Here is a 19,324-nt window from a genome sequence, read left to right as displayed (position 1 = left end):
CCACCAAAAGCAGCTGTAACTGCCGTCACCCAACAAACTGCCCGAATGCAGCCCAAGCAGCTCCAGAGGCGGGCAGCCTGCATCGGGCTGCGGGCACCAGCTCGGCCTCCAGGGCAGGTTTTCAGTAAGTGGAATGGACGCGAGGGGACTAGCGCCTCACCATCCTCAGGAAACAGCCGGTCAGACTCTTGGGGCACAGAACCCCTCCCCGTTGGGCACCCCTCTCGCCCTGTGCTCCTCGCCTGCGTCTCCCAGCCTTCCTGCCTCAGCCTTTCTCTGCCGCCCACCTTGGTTTCCCAGGGACCAAGTGCCACGGCCCAGGTGGCTTAAGCAAGAGAACTGTGTTCTTGCACAGCCTGGCGACCAGGTCCCGGACCACGGGGTCGGCAGCCTGCTCCCTCTGAAGGTGCCGCAGGAGGATACCCATCACGCCTGCTGCCACCGCTGCTGAGAGCCCCTGGGCTTGTAGAAGCATCGCCCGTCTGGCCTCCATCTTCACATGGCACTGTCCCGGTGTGCCCGTCTGTCCCAGTGTCCCCTTCTTATAAGGATACTGGTCATGTTGGATTAGGGCCCACTCTACCCCAGTGTGACCTCATCTTAGCTAATTACATCCAGATTCCGTCAAACTCTGAGGCACTTCAACACATGAATTCTGAGGGGACACATTTGGCCCCAATACTCCTGGAGAAAGAGTTGGTAGCGTTTGATGCTCCCTGTTAAATGCTCCATTCTCCAGCTCGTCCAGCAGCAGCGCTCACCCAAAATGTGCTTAATGGGAGAAGCCTACGCGCTCCAGTGCAGGGAGAGTCTGTGTCTGGGGCCCAGGCTGGGGGGTGAGAGGGGCACTCTGCCCGTTGTAGCTTAAAAAGTCCTTTGTTGGCTCAAATTTGTTACAACACACAGGCCTTCCTCTAGTCATTACAAAGTGTTTTTAAACACCCAAAATCATTTTTAAAGGGCTTTGTGAAAAAAAATAGTTACTGTTTCACATTTCACAGGCAGGGAAAGTGAGGCAGGAAAGCGCAAAAGGCTTTCACTCACTCTGTCTCCCACAGGCAGCCGTTCCCACTATCCCCTTTGCACCTGCTGGCGGCACCTGCTGTGAGAGTGGAGCCAATACACCCAGCCCAGGCCCTGGTGACCTCCCACTGCACCTGCCCCCTCAGTTTGGTGCTGTCCAGGCACTGGGGTCACAGTGAGAACCGGACCTCCGCCCCGACTGGCCCCCAGACTCGAAGACAGGAAGTAAACATGCCGCCTCTATCCTGTGTCAGCCTTTCAGTAACAGCAGCTGAGCCTGTCCCCCATGAGGACAGGCCACCGAAGAGGAGAATATGAAGAATGTTCAGATGGGCTGCAGGGAGGCGTCGTGTGCCCGCAGACGACACCAGGGGATCTGGACTTCGAGTGCACAGAGCCCCAGAAGCGGGGTTATAACCCAGCATCTGTCCCCCACCCTGTGTCGGAGTCGGTACAAGGACAGACATTCCATCCAGGAGTGGCCTCATCCCTCACACCTGGGGAGGGACCAAACATGCTTCAAGTTGAGGAAATCAAGCATTTACACTCAAGGCCTCAGTTGAATGTTCCACGTGGAGTGGCAGCTGCTCCTTCCTTGTGAAGGGAGGACCTCAGCTTCAGGCACAGACGCAAATGAGCCAACGCAGGTCACACAATCTGAGATCCGACTTGAACGAGTCTCTTCACTTGCCAGTAAAACAGATCCTTCAAGAGTTAGGAAGAGCACAGAGAAGGAGAAGAAAGCCCAGTGCCGTTTGTAGAAGCAACAACAACCTCACAGGGCTAAAATGAATTCAACTCCTATGGAAAGTTACGAAACAAATTATCATTCAACCAGGGCAGCTTAAAAATCAGCTATGTACTGCATAGAGATTTGGTAGTAAGAAAACAGTACAACTTTCATTGGGGAAAAAGTTGCCTGTCTGTGAAAAAGAAAAGGAATCTAAAATAGTGATCCTCTAACACAGATCAGCCTGCTGTGGAAACCCAGCAGATGCACGGAATGGACCCTGCGGAAGCTTCAGGAGAGCGGGCACATGTGCATTTCACAGTCAGGAAGCCGATCGCGGGGGTCCCACCCACCTGACCGCAGAGGAAGAGCGGCTGCCCTGTGGCCAGCTGCCATTGCCTTTCAGCAGCTGCGACCCTAAAAATGGAGGTGCCCTGGGCAGAACAGCAGTCGTGTCATGTAACCACTGACAAGTGAGATACACACTTGAAACTAAAGTAAACTCACAGCACGAGGGCAAGGACAGCAGAGCACCTGCCCTGCCCTGGTGGTGTACACTGTCTGATGGAGGCACACCTGGCCGCAGGACACACACCTGTCCCGGGGACACACACCTGTCCCAGGGACACACCTGTCCATAGGACACACATGTGAACTCACACCTGTGGATGGGTAAGCTGATCATCATCTCTGTGCTGACGCACAGGGTACAGGGCACTTTCATGCACTGAAAGGTCCACGTGTGGCACCCTTATGAGTAAGGGACTCTTTCAGAGGGGAGCCTGTGGTCCATGAAGGGACACAGATGCCCGGTCACTGTAAGGTTAAGCTAAGGGCTGGGTGAGATCAAGGGGCGAAGGGGATACCTGTCACAGCGCTGCTTCCTGAGACGGCACGAAAGTGATGCCAGCATCACCTGCCAGTGGCACCATCTTAATGCTGAGTTCCCAAACTCCCCGCTTGTATTTCTCCTGTAGTTTCTCTACTACTTACTTTATTTACAACTCACTAATCTCAGGATAATTCAGTTTCAGCCAGAATCACTTGTGAAACAACTACTTTGGCACCAAACCAACTTGAATCCACATTGCAGACCAAACCCCAAGAGTCACGTTGGCCTGAACAGTGCCAGGGGCTCGTGAGCTGGCCCATGCCCACCACAGACAACCAGGACCACGGTGACAGTGCACGTCACCAAGCAGCCACATAGGAAGGGATGCCAGCTGAAGGCCCGGCCTGTCTGGGAGGGCAACGTGCCTGAGGCTTTCGGTGCCATTTCCAGCTACGAGTGCCTCATGGGCAAAGGCCAAATAAATCACCGTATTGGAAAATGCACACGAACCATGAAATGAGAAGACCGCTATGAATATATTTCATTTGCTGCACTGTGTATTCAAAGTCTTAATTCCGGGAGCAGGATGGGGTGATTTTTTCTTTTGCCCCTAATGAGTTCTACCAGGAAGGCAATTTGTTAGAATAAAAGTGTAAACTGCAATTTAGACCTTGTGTCCCCATTCAAGCCACACAAGCGTCAGGTCTGTGCAGGGATCTGGGACCTGCAGGCCAGCAGGCTCCTCCCTCAGGTCCAGTCATTCCCTCCCAAAGCTGCTTCACACTAGGCTTCATCTCACCTTCTCATCTCTGACTTCTAACTTCTGCATGTCGGCTAGGCTTAGCTTATTCAAAGTTTTCCTTAAAATGAAAGGTAACAAATGTTTTAAATTGGAAGCAAGATGCCCTTGGTGCAGGACCAAACCCCATCTGAGCCTGGTCACGGTGGCCAAGCAGCTCCCTCGGCCTCACGAGGAGGGAGGTGAGCGGCAGACGTCTGAGCCGGTCACTCTACTGCGCTAAAAACTGCTCTTCGTAATGATGTTGGTGAGGTTTTTTTAAATGGGCCACATTTCAAACAGACACATCACAAAGGAGATACACGGATGGCCAGACACGGGCAGACACTCCACTTCATCAGCCCTTAAGGAAACGCAAGTGAAGCCACAGTGAGATGTCTCCACACACCCATCACAAGCAGAAGGGTGACCACATGCGGTCAGGGGGCTGAGGGGCAGCTGGGACCCTCACTCTGCTGGTGGGAATGCAGGAAACCAACGTGGCAGTGTCTTCAATAGTTGAACAAACACCATAGGATCCAACAATTCCAACACTGGGAACCCACCCCAAGAAGTGGAGGCCGGCCACACAAGGATCACACACAGACATTCGAGCACGTTACTCATAAGGCAAAGTCTGGAAACAACCAAATGTGCATCAACAGGTGAACGGATAAACAGGCAGGTTTATTCCAACAGCGGGACATGCTCGGCGGGAAGGGGGACACACCCGGCGGGAAGGGGGACACTGCCACCTTCCCACCCCTGTGCCCAGCTAAACGTCACACACATACACACAATGAATCTCAAAATAATTGTGCTGCAGGAAAGCCAAAGGGAGAGTGTATGAGCCCCTTTCCATGAAAGCCTAGAAAGTGCAGACAGTCTTCAGAGGGAAGCACAGGCAGGTCAGCGGAGGCCCTGGCTGGGAGGGGTGAGTTCCCAGGGTTGGGGGACTTCCGGGGAGGGACACCTTTACCTGGTGGTTTCAGGACTGTGAGCAAACTCATCCATCACACTCTCTAAATGAGAGAAGTTTTATGTGTAAATTACACCTCAGTAGAGCTATCAGAAACCTGATTTTGTGGAAAGTTTCTTGTTCAACTACACAACTGTGCTAATTTGTTGACATTTGTTACAGGCTGAATCGTGTCCTCCAGTTTGACGTGCTGAAGTCCCAACCCCAGGACCTCAGAACATGACCTTCTTTGGAAATTGGATCCTTGCTGATGGGACTGAGCTGAGGTCACTGAGGTAGGTCCTGACCCCGTCCAGGGGGAGGTTTGGACACAGATGCACAGGGAGAGCGTCTGCGAGGGTGGGACGGACGGTGCCACTGCCCTGAATCCAGGGGCCACCAGACGCTGGAGAGAGGCCGGGGAGACCCTTCTCAGGTTCCGGGATGGTCAGAGAAGAAATGTCAGCACACCCACACCATTCTTACATACCAGGCACACTGCCGAAGCCAGCAGCGTGATTCTGTAATTCGGTGTGTAGGAAAACACCGGTCGTTGTCACCACCGGAAATCAGCCCCTCGGTCCCTGTCCCACTGGAACAGGCTCCGTCCGGCTGTGTGGAGGGGATGCCACCCCCACTCCGACATGTGTCCTCTGTGCTGGAAAGCCCAGCTTACGGCACAGCAGTGGGCGATGAGCGATCACTTTATGGCATTTATATGCACCCTGTTGTTACACTCATGGTTCCGGTTTAAGGTTTAAAGTGAGCTCCTGACTGGAAAGACACTCTAAGAAGTCTTCAGATGGGGGACGGGAAGCGCTATTGTGCGAATTTTCTCTGTGAGCACAGGCTGACACCGTTGGTTGCTGGACCTGACATCTCCCAACTCCAGCCAGCATGACCTAAAAATGCCAACCTGTGACTGGCGAACTGCCTGCTGCCCGGCCCCTCCCGTCCCTTGCTGCTGAGGCCTCTTTCGGTTCCCTCACCTCCATCGAGGCCTGGAGTGCCTGCCCACCTGCTTACATGTCACTTCCTCTCTGAGGCACCCCACCCTGACCACAGAGAGCCCTCCTTTCCAAAAACTGCGGGGTGTTGCCTCCTGGCCCTGCCTCCCGTCACACGGCCCTGTGCCTTGGAAATTCTAACTGTAGGAGAATTCCGGGATCTCATCCGCTTCACACATTACCCCAATCTGTTTACGTATCAGCCCCAGTTGTGCACAGAAGCACGGGCCTGCTCTGAGGTCACTGCCCACCTGCCCAGACAGGGCTCCCCAAGAGGGCAAAGCCAGAGCAGAGTGCCTGCAGGTCAGCACAGAGGTGCTGCAGGGGAGGGGCTGGGCTGGGGGCCGCTTCCCAGTAGGGGATACACACCAGTCAGGCCTGGGGAGGCCTGGGCCGGGGTTCAGGGCCTTGGGCGACCCCCACACTGACCCGGGCCTAGGACTGACCGAGTTCCGGCCTGAGCCTTAAGGAGTGGCACCCACTCTGCACTTGGATGGGTCTGTGCCCAGCTACTCGCTGTAGGAGCAGAGACCTGAGACGGTGTGGACAGAGAAGTACAGCCACTCCAACGGCCAGGCCGAGCCCTGACCCCTTGAGATGCCAGACCGCTGAGCCACCCGCCCCAGCCCGGGACTGCAGCCCACCAGCATCACCGGGACAGAAGCAGCACCTCCCGGGCCCCGCTGGCCACAGAGCTGTGAGAGACAATGTGCCTGAGCCTCAGGACAGGCGGAGTGGAGCCAAACCCAGAGGCGCCGAGAGCACTGTGCGCGGGGAATCTGGCCAGAGACAGCAGGGTGAGGACAGTGACCATGACCAGGAGAGGGGCAGGCCAGCGAGAGACTCTGCAACCAGCGCAGAGCTGGGGCCTGCCGAGGATTGTGCCAGGCCTCAGGGTGCTTGGGGCACCAGCCACCAAGACGGGAAACCCAGAGGCCAGCGCCAAGCGCAGCCATCAGCAGGGTTCCCAGGCGTCCTAATTCAGCTTCCAGCACATGGGACAGTGGCCTGGGGCCCTGAGCACAGAAAAGGACCTGGCAGGGCCTCTGATAAAGGGCTGTGTGCCCACCTGAGGGCAGCTCTCTGAACTTCCCCTTTCTCGGCTTCCTTCCACGGGTGGGAAGTTGGTCTGGGGAATTTCTTGTTTTGTGGGGAGGGGAAGGGAAAAGGGAAGAGGTCACCACTTTTTGCTCGTGCTCCCTCGCACCTCCTGTGAGGTCCACTCTGGACCTTCCATCTGTAAACCACGCTCATCCTTGAAACGCCTCTCGGCTCACCCAGGCTAAGCAGGAGGCATCCAGCTGTACAGATGTGCTCGTTTCACAGGTCAGACCTGGAAAGGCAAGTTCTGGGTGGAATCAAGAGGGCTGGGGAGCCCCTTCTGGCCGGACTGCCGCCTCCTCCAGGAAGCCTCTGGGGCCCCTCACGACAGCACGCACTGACCTGAGTGTGGCTGCCACTCCCCACAGGGACCACTTCCGATGCTGAACAGGCTCAGTGCATGCTCTCGGGGTCAACACAACTATAACATCTTTTGTGCATTAAACATGCAATATCGCAATCTTACTTTGTAAACGTCCCACAGTAAGTGCTGGTAGAAACAGGACGAGACGAGATGGCAAATTCTTGATCCTGGGAAAGGGCTGGATGGTGGGCAGGGAGGCCACGTGCCCACCAGCCGCCCACCCAAGACATCCCAGCTCCGGCCACCAGGGCTCCCCCGATGTCCTCCGGATGTAACAGCACACACGCTCTGGGCATCAGAGTGTGACATCACACGTGCAGCCGAAAGGTGGGCTCTGATGCTCAGGGCTAGCCACAGCTCACAGCAAAGTCGGGGGAGGGGACAGACAGCTATTTGCTGCCACAGGCTGAATCGCGTCCTCAAAAAAGTCATGGTGCAGTCCCAACCCCCCAGTACCTGTGACTGTGACCTTAATTGGAAATAGGGTCTTTGTAGATTTAACCACGATGAAGTCATAACCCAACGGGACTGGGTCCTTATAAAAAGGGGAAATCTGGGCAGACACACACAGAGGCAAGGCCATGTGAGGATGGAGGTGGACAGACGGGGGGACGTGGCCACAGTGCAGGGACTGGGACACCTGGACAGCTGAAGAGGCAGGAGGACCCCCGGGGACGCGGGAGGAGCAAGGCCTTCCCACCTGGATTCCAAACTTGTGGCCTCCAGAACTTGAGAAGATACATTTCCATTGTTTTATCACTTTGTGGGCCTTTGTTACAAAAGCCCTAGTTGAAAAGCCACACGTCACCTTTAGAAATTACGTTTTCTTTAATAGAAAGCTGACAGGCTCCACAAGGCAGAAAAACGACTTCTGGGTATTTTCAATCTGAGTGACGCTGTGACTTGAAATGTTCACTCCAAACACAGTGCTGCCTGCTGCCACGAGTGTCTACGCGGGAAACAAAGCCACGTGGGAGCAACACGGTGGAGTCTTTGCTTGTCTTTTTCAACTTTTTTTTGAAACACTTTCCAAGCTGAGGAAAAGCTGCAAGAATAATTCAGAGAACCGCCACCTGCCCCTTAGCCAGATGCACCATTTGTTAGCGTTTTGCAACATTTGCTTATATCAAAGGACACGCTACCATCTTCATCAGTCACTTTTCCTTAAAAGTTGCATCACTGCACATTGCCCACCTGCGGGGGGGGCGGGAGAAGGCAGCCGCGGAAACCGCCGGCAGGAATGGCAGTCACGGGCCTGCACCACCCTGAACGAAGGGGCAAGCCTTTGTTCACACCGAGTCTCCGCTGACCGGCTCACGCATGTGCTCTGGTTCCCAGCAGTGAGCCCGTTCAGCTGACAGGTTTCCAGGTGCCACTGTCACTTCTGCAGGAGCAACGGCCTCCACATGGTCAGCACGCATTAGAACCTGAGGGAGCAAGGGGTGGGGACTCCATGGGGGCGGTGAGCCCCAAGCAGACTGGGCGCAGGCTGCAGCTGGGACCTCACACAGGCCTGCCTCATGGCGTGGCTTCCTGTCCACGGCACCAGCGGCCAGGCCAACTGCAGGAAGCAGGTCACAGTGGCCCCTGGGACCCTCACAGCAGCCACTGGAGCCTCTGACCAAGGGGGCTGAGGATAGCACCAGCTGGGGCACAGGCCAGGCTGCAGGGGCCTGAGGCAGGGACCTGTGACAGACACAGGAGGCCAAGGCAGGGGGGCAGAAGTGGGCCCCAGGGTGGGGTCATCTGGACCCAAGGTCATCCGGGCACCACATCAGAGGGCCCTGAAGGGAGGGACCGGTTCTTACTCCCTGGGCTGGGTCCAGGCGTGCAGTGCAGGGGAGGGCAGGGAGGTTCAGGGCCCTATCTCACCCCCAACCCCCAGCATGTGAGGGAGGCAGAGTGCTCCCGGGGAAAGCCCCTCTTAAGTCCTGGGCTGGGACCAGCTCCAAGGACCTTTAAGAAATGAAACTCCATGATTCACGAGGAAAGAACTGGGATCTGCCAGTGACTTGGGGACTTGTGAGGGGGTGCACCGTAGGGGCCACCAGCTCTGGGGCTGCAGGGTACATGAGGGGTTCTCCCAGTCTGCCCTACTGACAAGTGACACTGAAGGAAATCGGCACTGAAAGCGCTTGCTCAGCAGGGCAGACGGTGGGGAGGATGCCCACCACCCCGGTCCTTCGTGGTGGCTTCACCGTCCTCGGGGCTGCACCAGGTTGGGGGGCCGGGGGTCCAGTCAGCGCTTGCTGGCCTGGTGCAGGCTGCGTGCCACAGAGACCACACTTCACCCCTGTCATCAAACCCAGCCCATGTGCCTGCCCCGGCCTGACTGATGGGGAAGGTCATGGTGGGCTGCGGGACAAACGCCTCAGCCACTCTCTTCCTTTAAAATCCAAGTTAATCCTGTGACTTAATGGGAAGATTTGAAAGGTATCTGGGCCTAAAAGGTACCAAAAGAAATGTACTAGATTCGGAGAAAAGAGTTCAAAGGAAAATCGGAATTACGGAGCTGGTAAAATTTAATGTGAAATCATAAAGGCCCATAGACGGTGGTGATGTACAAGCAGAGAACCTCCAAACGCCCATCCTTCCGGAAGGCAGCCGCAGTACTCGGTGGGCAGACGGGTGGTGTCTCCACCCAAGGAAACAACCGATAATACCAGTTTGTTCAAAAATGCTCCCAGCACTGCTCTTTGTAAAAAAGAAACAAAGTCCTGACAATTAGAAAATGAAAAGTTCTGACAATTAGAAAATGACCGAGAAAACCATGACACAGTAAAACTAAACGGGGCCCAACTTAGAGAGGCAATGACACGTCGTTTCCGTCAATGCTGAGAAGTTTATAAGACAGAAAAACGGGAAGAAACCAGAGCAGAGAAGATGTGACCTGAGGCTATCTGCTCAAATCCCCTTTCCCTCCAAAGCAAGTTCCTTACTGATGAAACTCGATGATGAAAGGTGTGGGCGACAGGCTTGCTGGGGGGGCAGCACCAAGGGAGACGGACGTCCTGGACACAGAATTCAGCGTCCATGTGAGAGCCGTCCAAACACACACCCGACCTGTCACGTGACGGCACCACAGGGCACTCTGCTTGGCTCCCACTTTCCTCACAGGTCCCAGAGCCCGCAGGACGGGGCCAACCACTGTCTCATCCGGAAGCTGAGAACTGCGTGGGGCAGGGCCCCCATGAGGGGGGAACACAGGCGGCTCCTTCCTGCCCCCACCCCCGGCCTGCCCGGCACAGAGGGGCTGCCAAAGCCCCAGGCCTCCAGACTGACTTCTAAAGAGCAAAAGGTGTTCTCAGGAGGCACCCAGGAGCCTCTGGCAGAGGCCCCATCCCCCACAGTTGGAGCAGGTACCCAGGACACTTCTACCACTGCACTCACCGCAACTGCAGATTATGAGTTTCAGACCTGTCCCTTACGATATTATGTGATGTGTTAAGTGCCACGTGGTACTACAGTACAAAAGAAACTTCTCTGAAATTTGAAGACTATATTTCAATAGCTGCTATCCTTAGTTCTCCTGCGTATCTTACAGGAAGCACTAAAAACGCCATCCTGAAAAGGGGCCACCAGCTGCCTGGGGGACAGAAGCTCTGGCCTGACCTGTGGGTGGGCACACATGCAGTTAGCAGTGAAAAGACAGGTGCCAGCGGAGACCATCCTGCTTTGGAGCCACGCAGCACGCGGCCCCCCCAGCGCCCCGCAGACAGCCTGCGCTCAGCCTCTGCTCACCGTCCCTCCCTCCCTCCTGGCCCACTACGTCTCTGCACCTCTGTGTCTGCACAGCAAGTGTGGCCATCTGTCTTGGCTTTGTCACTCCCCTGCCGGGACACAGGACCCAACAGAGCAAGGACCTTGTTGGAAGTGTGTCCCAGACCAGGAGCCCTGCTTGCTGTGGGCGCAGTCACTGACACGCTGGCCTGCTGTAGCATGAAGGGAACAAACGCCGTGACAGGTGACACTGGTGATGGACAGAGAAGTCCCAGGAAACACTGGGATTGAGAAATGCATGTGGAGATGTGTCAGGCAGATACAGGCTGCGACGATGAGTCACGTCCCACAGAAAGTGTGTCTGGAACGGGACCTCATCTGGAAAACAGGCTTTTTCTACATAAAACCAAGTCAGATGAAGTCATTACAGTGAACCCTAATTCAGTATGACTGGTGTCCTTGTTAGAAGAGGGGAGGGGGCCATGAGAACATGACAGGAGATGGGGTGATTCGTCCACAGACAGGACACCCAGGCCGGGGCAGCTGCCACATGCTGGCAGATGCAGGAAGGACCCTCCTGGGGGCCCTGCCCACACCGAGATTTGACTTCCGGCCTCCAGGCTGTGAGAGAATAAATCTCTACAGCTTCAAGCCACCAGGTCTGTGGTACTTGTTAGCACAGCCCCGGGAAATTCACACAAACAGCAAGCTGACTTACATCAACTGCTCCCATTCAAGACAACAGGAAAGGGCTGTGACACGGGCTGGGAGTGGCTCTTAAAAGGAGACCCCCCAGCCCCGTTGGCAGCAGTGCGCTGGGCCTGAGCCAGTCCAGCCCTTCACCCCGGAAAGCCGCTCAATCAGAATCCAGAACCGGCACCAGGGCCGCCCCTCCCCCACACTGTGGCCAAAGTGCTGTTCCCGCCAGCGGCTGCGAGGGAGAGGTGGGGTGTGCACATTGCATGCCTGTGTGAGCGTGAGAAGACCAGCGTGCTCCACGGGCCGCCCGAGGCAGCCGTGCAATGAAGGGAGGACCCAGGCGTATCCCGGACCACTATGGGGTGGTCCACACACCATGCTGCCCCCAAAACGGCTTCAGACCAACTCATGGATGCATCTCTATCTAACCTAATAGTTACGTGCTCCTTTTAGTGCGTATCCCTAAAATACAACCAAGACACCCACCTCCTGGTGTCATGGATGCTCTTGCTTCCTAAGACAAGGCAACAATGGTTTAAGTAGAAGATGAGGTTGTTACGAGTAATGTTACGCAAACACGGCGGCACTCGGCCTGCTGGGTTCCTCCAAGGGACAGCACGGCCACGGTCTCCGAGGAATCCAAGAGGACGGGATGCATGGGCCTGTGGCTGACCCGGACCTGCGGGAGTGCACTGGCTGGGCCTGGGGACGGTTCCTTGGCACGGAGCCTCCCCGACCCGCTTGGTACACACGCACATGCTCACGCGCACCTGGACGGACTCCGCCTCTGCTCCGTCTCCAAGAACCACGGTTGTCCTGCAAGCAGGACCCAGGGCAGGGAGCTGTTCTGTTCCAGGCCCTCTGGCGTCCGGGTTTCCAGCACACAGAAGAAAGCAAAACCAGCAGCAGGGATCAGCAAGCCAGACCAGGAGAGAGGCAGACACAGTGACACACCGGCTGCCGACACCCAAGTGTTTGCTGCCCTGTCCGACCAAAGTCAGGGAGGGCTATCAGCCTGACTTGGGGCCTTTCACTACAGGGGACGTCCAAAGACTGTCACATTTTCACTGCCCTTGTCTTGTTCTGCCAGCAACGTAAAGAAAACAACTGGGAAAGTCGAAACGCACCCAACTGTAAAACCACTTTCTTCAGTGCCCAGCGGGCCATCACGAATGCACGGTGGGTGCCCCGGTGGGTAGTGTGGCTGCTGCTGGTTTCAGAGAAGTTCTTCGAAACACTGAGGCTGAAGAAAACAGTCTTCGCACAAAATAACATACAAGCAACGAAATGACAGACACGTGTTTCTGCATCACCGTAGGCACTGGGAAACGGCCTCCTGGAAAATCTCCACTTCCTGTTTATGGAGTTACCCATGCAGAACCGAAAACGAAAGCAAAGGTGGTAAGATATGATAAACGGGTTCTGGTGCGAGACGTGACGCTGGACAGAATTCCTCGCAGAGCCTCACTGGCTCCAGACAAGAACCACGGCTGTGGTTTAGCAAGTGTCCTGAGTCCCTTAGCTTCCCTTCAGAAATCAAAAATTACAAACGCACACACAGTCAGTCACAGTCATATCCAATCACAGGACAGAGCGACTTCATGAGGTTCCGAAATTGCTCAGGACAGAAGACGAGTCTGCAGGGGCCCCAGCGCTCGCTGGCGGGGCCTCTGGCCTCTCGCTCGGGACTCGGCAAGACTCATATCCACAACTTTCTCCTACCTCAGAAGGTCTGTACAGGAAAGTCACCACCTGCAAACCTTATTCAACAGTGAGTTCTCACCATCAACACTTCAGAAATGAGGAAGAAAGGTGATGGAGGGGAACTGAGAGGTCCGACCCGCAGGAACGAAGCATGACCGGCAAGCAAGCCACACTATGTGCGTGTGGGGAGGGGGTGCAGCCGGATGGGGGCCACGGAGCTCACAGAATGCCTGTCCCTGGAAAGATCCCTGCCAGGGTCGTCGCCTTGTTTGTGTGACAGGCCCCAAACGAGAATTCAAGAATTCATGGAAAGCTCTGGAAGTCTCCCAGAGCCAAGCTGTGCACACACAGGCCCAGCAGACGGTGTCTGAGGGGCTCCTGGGTCGCCTCCTCCCATGCCTGGATCCAGAGACACACCAGAAAGTCAGAAGGTGCTGTTTAGGGAAAGCGGGTTGGCGCCCAGCACACTGCACATACTGGGCGAGGGAGCAGCCGCGAGGGAGGGGACCCCAGGCAAGGCGAGCCCTGACGACACGCTCCTCTCCTCTTCAGGCACACCTGCCATCACTCCCCAGACCAGAGCTTCGTGTCCCCATCCCCCCCTCTCTGTCCCAGTTCCTGTGGTGGCCTCGCTCCTCCTGGGCCCTCAGCACAGGACTCCTCACTCCCTTTGTAAGAGAATGTGGCCCCAGGGTGCCCTCCCTGGGGCTGGTCTGTATGACCCAGTCCCGTCTGAACAGCCAGTTCTCACTACAGGCGGCAGGTTTCAGGGGCCACGAGGCTTCTTTAGAGAACGCAAGCTCAGGGCGGGTCAGGGCCAACGTGCCCAGTGCCCCTGGGCATGCAGCGACCACATCGGAGCAAGACTCCCAGCTCCAGAGACCCTCCGACGTTGAGCTCCTGACCAGCCATGTGGGTACTGCCATTTCACTCTGCACAGCCCTCGCGTCCTCAAGTCACACATGCCCCGAGACAGCCCTCGCTTCCTCCCGGACCCTGCTGGGCCACCCTCACGATGGGTTTTCCACTGACTGAGTCCACCCTCTCGCTGTGGTCAGCTCCTATCTGCTAGGTCCCCTTGGGCTGGTCTCCCTCGGCAAGGCCCGCCTTGGGTGCTGTGCAGATGTGTCACTCACATCACCGGCTGCACCTCTGCCACTGGGCCATGCGTGGATTCGAGAAAGCCTGCCCGTCGGCACCCGCCCGCCACACTCCAGAACCCGAGCACCAGCTCTGCGTTTCTCACAGCCCAGCACAGTGCCTGAGCTCTGGCTCTGCTTGTGGGACAAGCTCACAAAGTGTGTCTGGAGAGCAGCAGTCAGCACTGCAGCTACGAGCTGGGCTTGGCAGACTCCTCTTCTGCTCAGTCAGGAGTCGTTTCTCTCCTGCTCCCAGGGCATCGTGTCACTGAGGAGGGAAGGGCGCAGGCTGACCCTGCACTGGCCGGTGACCCACACTGACAAAGTGACTTGCCCAAAGCCACGTGGGTTGCGCTGTCCCCGTGTCCACCTTTCACAGGGGCAGCTCTTGATATGTGAGACCCGTAAGCCCTCCGAATGTAGCCCAAGACACAGAAGTGCCTTCTTTCTGCTCCACACAGAAGGGACAGTGTGACACGGGGCCTCGGGTGCAGCACACGCCAGCTGAGGCAGGACCACTTTCTGCACAGCAGCTGCAGATTATATGGAAGGAGAGACATGAAGCAAAGAGAGAAACAACAATGTCTCACAAACAAAAAATACCTGTATCTCATGCAAGTGGTGATTCTGTCCAAATTTTACCTAAATAAGGGACATGTTAAAAACCAATAGTTCCCACAGTCATGGCTCTTTTCCGTTTTGCGTGCAATTGGAAATGATGGAGGTGCCACCCTGCTGAAAGGGAACGCAAGAGGGAGAGGGGACTGCACACCGAGCTCACTTGACGAGCATGATGGAGGCGCCACTCGGAACGCCAGGAAAAGAACTCTTCCAAAAGGACGGAGCACAGTCTACACACATGGACCTACAGGAAGTGACAATGTGTGCTGGGACACAAGCGTGGGAAGGCAGAATCTGAAACTGCAATCATTTCTCACGCCCACCCCACAGTCAGGCAGCCCCCAAAGGGTCCTGTCCCCTCACTGGTTATAGGACAGAATTTGCTGTGAGGGCTGGACAGTGGGGTCCAGCGCTGGGCGGGGGTGAGGAGGGGTGTCTGCGTGACATCCTTTCCCTCTGATCGTTCTGTCCACCCAGTGCTGTGCTCTGCGTCCTCCTCCGAGCTCTCAGGCCCATTTCTCACTAGCACTTGTCACCCATACCAGGCCACCTCAATGGTCCCTGTGTGCCCCCCCATCCCAACAGGTCACCAGCCCCTCTGCAGGACTCTCTCCCCAACCTGGCTGAAGGCTGCTCCTAGCAAGTCCTCAACGATGCCGGAGTTGTCATTAATAAGAAACCCTGGGACTGTCGCTGATACGACTCAAAAAACACATCAAAACACAAAAGCTCTGTAAATGCTGCTGTGCTGAAAACCCAATAACATTGCCTCTTAACTTTCTGTTCTAAAATACCTAGGTTAGCGATTTTTAAAAATCCAAACAATGATGTTTTAAAATACTCTGTAATGTTTAAATCTAAGCAACAGTGAAATGGCACTGTTGACAGATATGAACAGAAAACTTGACGTAAACCGCACTGAGGTCAAACCTGACTGGTCTAGCTTATTTTCATTCTTCAATGGAACAACTTTCAGTTCGTCAGAAAAGGTTAGTTCTCTTTTCCATCTATAGAGAAAACCACGGGCCTATGCTGTCATCACTAGCAGACCAGGACACAAAGCCCGAGTGCACGTGTGAGGGACAGTAAGTATTTAGGCCAGAATGGCAGCGATGGGGGCAGAAACTCAATGACCCATGGCCTGACACCCCAGCCACACTGGCCGTAGCAAAGCCACAGCTAATCAAAGGACATGCGAGCAGGATGAAACCAGGACAACCGTATGTATCTAAAGACTTAAGTACGTCTGGGCCTCCACAGAGATTTCGCCTCACGCTTACTCTTAGTAGACAGGCCTCTGAAGCAAACCTGTGGCACCAGAAGCATCTCCTCACGGGGGTGGGGGAGTGGAGAGTCACAGAAGTCCTGACAATCTGCCATCACTTGGTCAACATTAGGGTAAAGGATGTCAAGTCAGAGACAAGAAAAAGCCGACATTTTCCTGAGCACATGAGCTGGGCAGGAACATAAGCCCCAGCACAGGGGACCACTGCGGCAGGTGCTGTGACACTAGGTGTGGGCACAAGAGGAGCAATGGTTTCTAGAACTCTCCTGTCACTTTAACACAGCAGCCAAGAGGGCATCTGAGAACAAAGTACCACCAAAGTGAGGAGTCAGCGCCAGCTCACACTTTCTCAACACCCCACACAAAGTGGGTCTCCTTCGCTCTTGGAGGCCGGTCTAAGACCTCTGGTTGAGAAGAAAGCAGGAGAGCCATACAGCTGTCCCAGAAACACAGACCACAGGGACACAGTGGCCCAATTTCCCTTAATTTGAAAAACCCCACATAAGGACAACGTTGGAAAGTTCACCCTTGTTAAAATTTAATTTAGTTTAACATGTTTGTAAACAACATAGCACCTAGCAATAAAAGGGTGTCACACTTCAGGGTATGTCCCCAGGTCCTTGGAGCAGCTCCACTGTGTCACCTCAGCCTTTTGGGACTAACATGTGACCGAGGGGCACGGGGGCACGCTGACCCTGGATAACTGAGTGGGGGGGCACAGCATCCCAGAGGGCAGGTGCCCCTGCAGGAACACTGGGCCGACCCCAAGCAGCGGGTAGTGGACATGAACAGTAGCTGAGCACAGAAACCGGCTTTCCAACATGAAACAGCTAAACCTGAACAGAAATTACCTCATCTGCTGAAAACAAAGTTCTTCCATCCGTGGCCTCGATGGGAGACTTACCTGAATGTGTTCCTGAGACTGAATTTGGGGTTTCTGGACAGCCTGGAAAGAGCACATTCCACCAGCTCTCACAGTAACCCTCACCCCTTCCCTTCACTGAAGGACGTGAAAGTAATTACTAGCTTTTCCTGGGACGCAGTGTTTAAGTTCCTACTTAAATCTTCAGTAACTTCTGCCTAAGCACATTACCACCCACTATGTCCTTTCTGAAATGACAAGGCGCCCCAAAGTTTCACTTCAAAACAATCTACCATAAACTATACCAAACTGAAGGGCTCTGCTTTGGTAAAGTACTATTCTCTACCTCATTATTCATGTGAAAAAATCCCTTATATTCATTTCCTTTCCATGAACAAACTGTTTTCCACCCTCGTGGCGGGGAAATGTCGCCTTGCACAGACAGCATGCGCGCCAGCAACAGAGTGAATCTTAAGTCTGTTACCAAACCTTGGAAAATAAATCCAATGTGAACGAGTCTACAAACTGATACAATTAAAATGCACGTGAGTACTCGGTGCACAGGTGTCTGTGCACAGCCGGTTGCTAAACGCGTTGCCTAATTAGCATTTCTTTAAACAATGCCGGTAACAATCTTGCCACTGTAATCCACCACAAATGCGTCGCTGAGATTGTAGCGGGGAAAGCATGAGGAAATTTCGCTGAGAATCTCAGTCAAACTTTCTTTTGTTTATATTTCCTCTGTGTCAGAACATATCTGCTCTTCACTGCATTTGGTTCCCACCCAGGCTCCTCGGTGCAGCCCTATTGTGCGTGGTCCGCTAACCCTACGATAATGAATTTGTTGGCGGGGATGGGGGAACCCCAACTAGCCAGAGCCCCCTCCTGGCGCAGGAATTCCCCATTTGCCATCAGGATTGAGTTGTCAGATACTGACTCGTGCTACCCTGTGAAACTGACATGTCTATTTACAGAGAAACAAAGACGCGGATCGCAGCGGACCCCGCTCCCTCTGCGCGTCCGGTCCGCTCCGCGCGCCTCGTCCCCTCCACGCGCCTCTAGCCGCCCGGCCCCGAGGCCCCTGCGCCCCGATTCAGTCGGTAATTAAAATGGAGACGAGGCCGGTGCCCAGCTTCAGGGGGAGACAATAACCCCCAGGGCCGGACAGGGCGCGGGGACCCGCCCGCACCCACCTCCCGCAGTTCCGACTCTTGGCAAACTCGGCGCGGGCGGGTCCGGGTGCGGCTTGGAGGCGCGGGCGGGGGGTGCGCAGGGCGGCACGGGCGGGGGGCGCCACGACGCCCCCGGGCTGCCTCCTGGGGCCGGGCGTTGACGCAGCAGAAATTACCAGCTGGAAAATTCCCCTTTCGGAGGTGACGGGGGAGGGACCGCGGCGGCCGCGGCAGGAGGCGCCGAGGGCGAGGGGCGCGGGGCAGCGCAGCCGCCTCCGCCTCCGCGAGCAGCCCCGCGGGGACCCCGAGCCGCCCCCGCCCGCCCACCCCGCCCCGCGCCACCCGAGCTTGGGGACCAGCGGGGCCCGGCCCGGGTCGCTACCGCCGACACCAGCGCCGCGAACGGGGCGCGCCGATCGCCGCCAGGAGGGCGCCCCCGCGGGGCGGGGCGGGCGGGCGCCGGGCAGCAGGCGGCGGGGGCGCGCCCCGGCTCGGAGCGGCCCCGGCCCGGCCCCCGCCCGGCCCGGCCGCGATGCGCCGGCCGGTCGCGCGGACAATGAGCCGGCGCCGCTTACCTGTGACCCCATGGGGCGCAGGCGAGGGCGGGCGCCGCGGCCGCCGGACCGGAGCCGGTGGTTGCCGCCACCGCCGGGCGAGCGCTGCGTCCAGGCGTGTCCGAGATGCGCGCTCGCCTCGGCTGCTCCGTCCGTCTGTCCGTCCGTCCGTCCGTCAGGCCGGCGCGCGCCCCCGCGCCCGCTCCAACCCCGCGGCCCCCGCCGCCCGCGCGCGCGCCCCGCCTGCGGACCCCGACCCCGCCCCCGGCGCGCGCCCGCTGCTGCTGATTGGCCCGCGCCGCGCCCTGGCCGCGGCCACCGCCCCGGGCCCCGCCCCCGCCGGCCCGGCCGGTGCGCCCCGCCCCTCGCTCAGCCCCGGGCTCCGCGCCGCGGGGCGGGAGGGGGCGCGGCAGGGGTCGGTCCTCCTCCGGCCCCCTGTGGGCGGCCGGACAGCGGAAGTGCGGCCTGGAGCTCGCTGGGCATTGTGGGAAGCCCCCTCCCCTGGGCTGGCGGGGCGCGGAGGCGGCGCGGCGTGGGGTCTCTGGGTACCCGCGCCCCTTCCCGAGGGGCAGAGCAGCCGGAAGACCACCCGGATGGGAGACGCGGGTCGGGAAGAGGGAACCCTAGCCCCTGCCCGACTGCGCACCCCGGCGCCTTTCCTAAGGGGCGCGCGGGACCCGGGCCACAGGCTGTCCCCGAGCCCCGACGCGCAGTCGCGCCGCGCGTGTCTCGCAAACTTCGCGACTTACCCCCCTGCCCAGGCTGCTCTGCGGGC

General features: G+C 56.9%; 1 protein-coding gene across 4 annotated transcripts in view; it reads right to left on the bottom strand.

Annotated features, from left to right (window-relative positions):
* Positions 1 to 18,791, bottom strand: part of ZBTB46 (zinc finger and BTB domain containing 46) — a 44,996-nt gene extending 26,205 nt beyond the window's left edge. For 2 of the 4 annotated variants that reach the window (XM_074318019.2, XM_074318020.2), the window contains exon 1: positions 18,571 to 18,791. The gene's annotated coding sequence lies outside the window, so the exon portion shown is untranslated. Of the gene's footprint in view, positions 1 to 18,016; positions 18,170 to 18,570 lie in introns of those variants that run through there. The other 2 variants (XM_074318017.2, XM_074318018.2) reach the window with 2 other exon arrangements.
* Between the last annotated feature and the right edge of the window lie 533 nt (positions 18,792 to 19,324).

This window comes from Rhinolophus sinicus, chromosome 13 (assembly GCF_057876585.1).
Source record: "Rhinolophus sinicus isolate RSI-liver-muscle chromosome 13, RSI-T2T, whole genome shotgun sequence".
NCBI classification, from domain to species: domain Eukaryota; kingdom Metazoa; phylum Chordata; class Mammalia; order Chiroptera; family Rhinolophidae; genus Rhinolophus; species Rhinolophus sinicus.
Note: the sequence above shows the minus strand (reverse complement) of the source record. Positions and strands in the feature narration are given on the sequence as shown.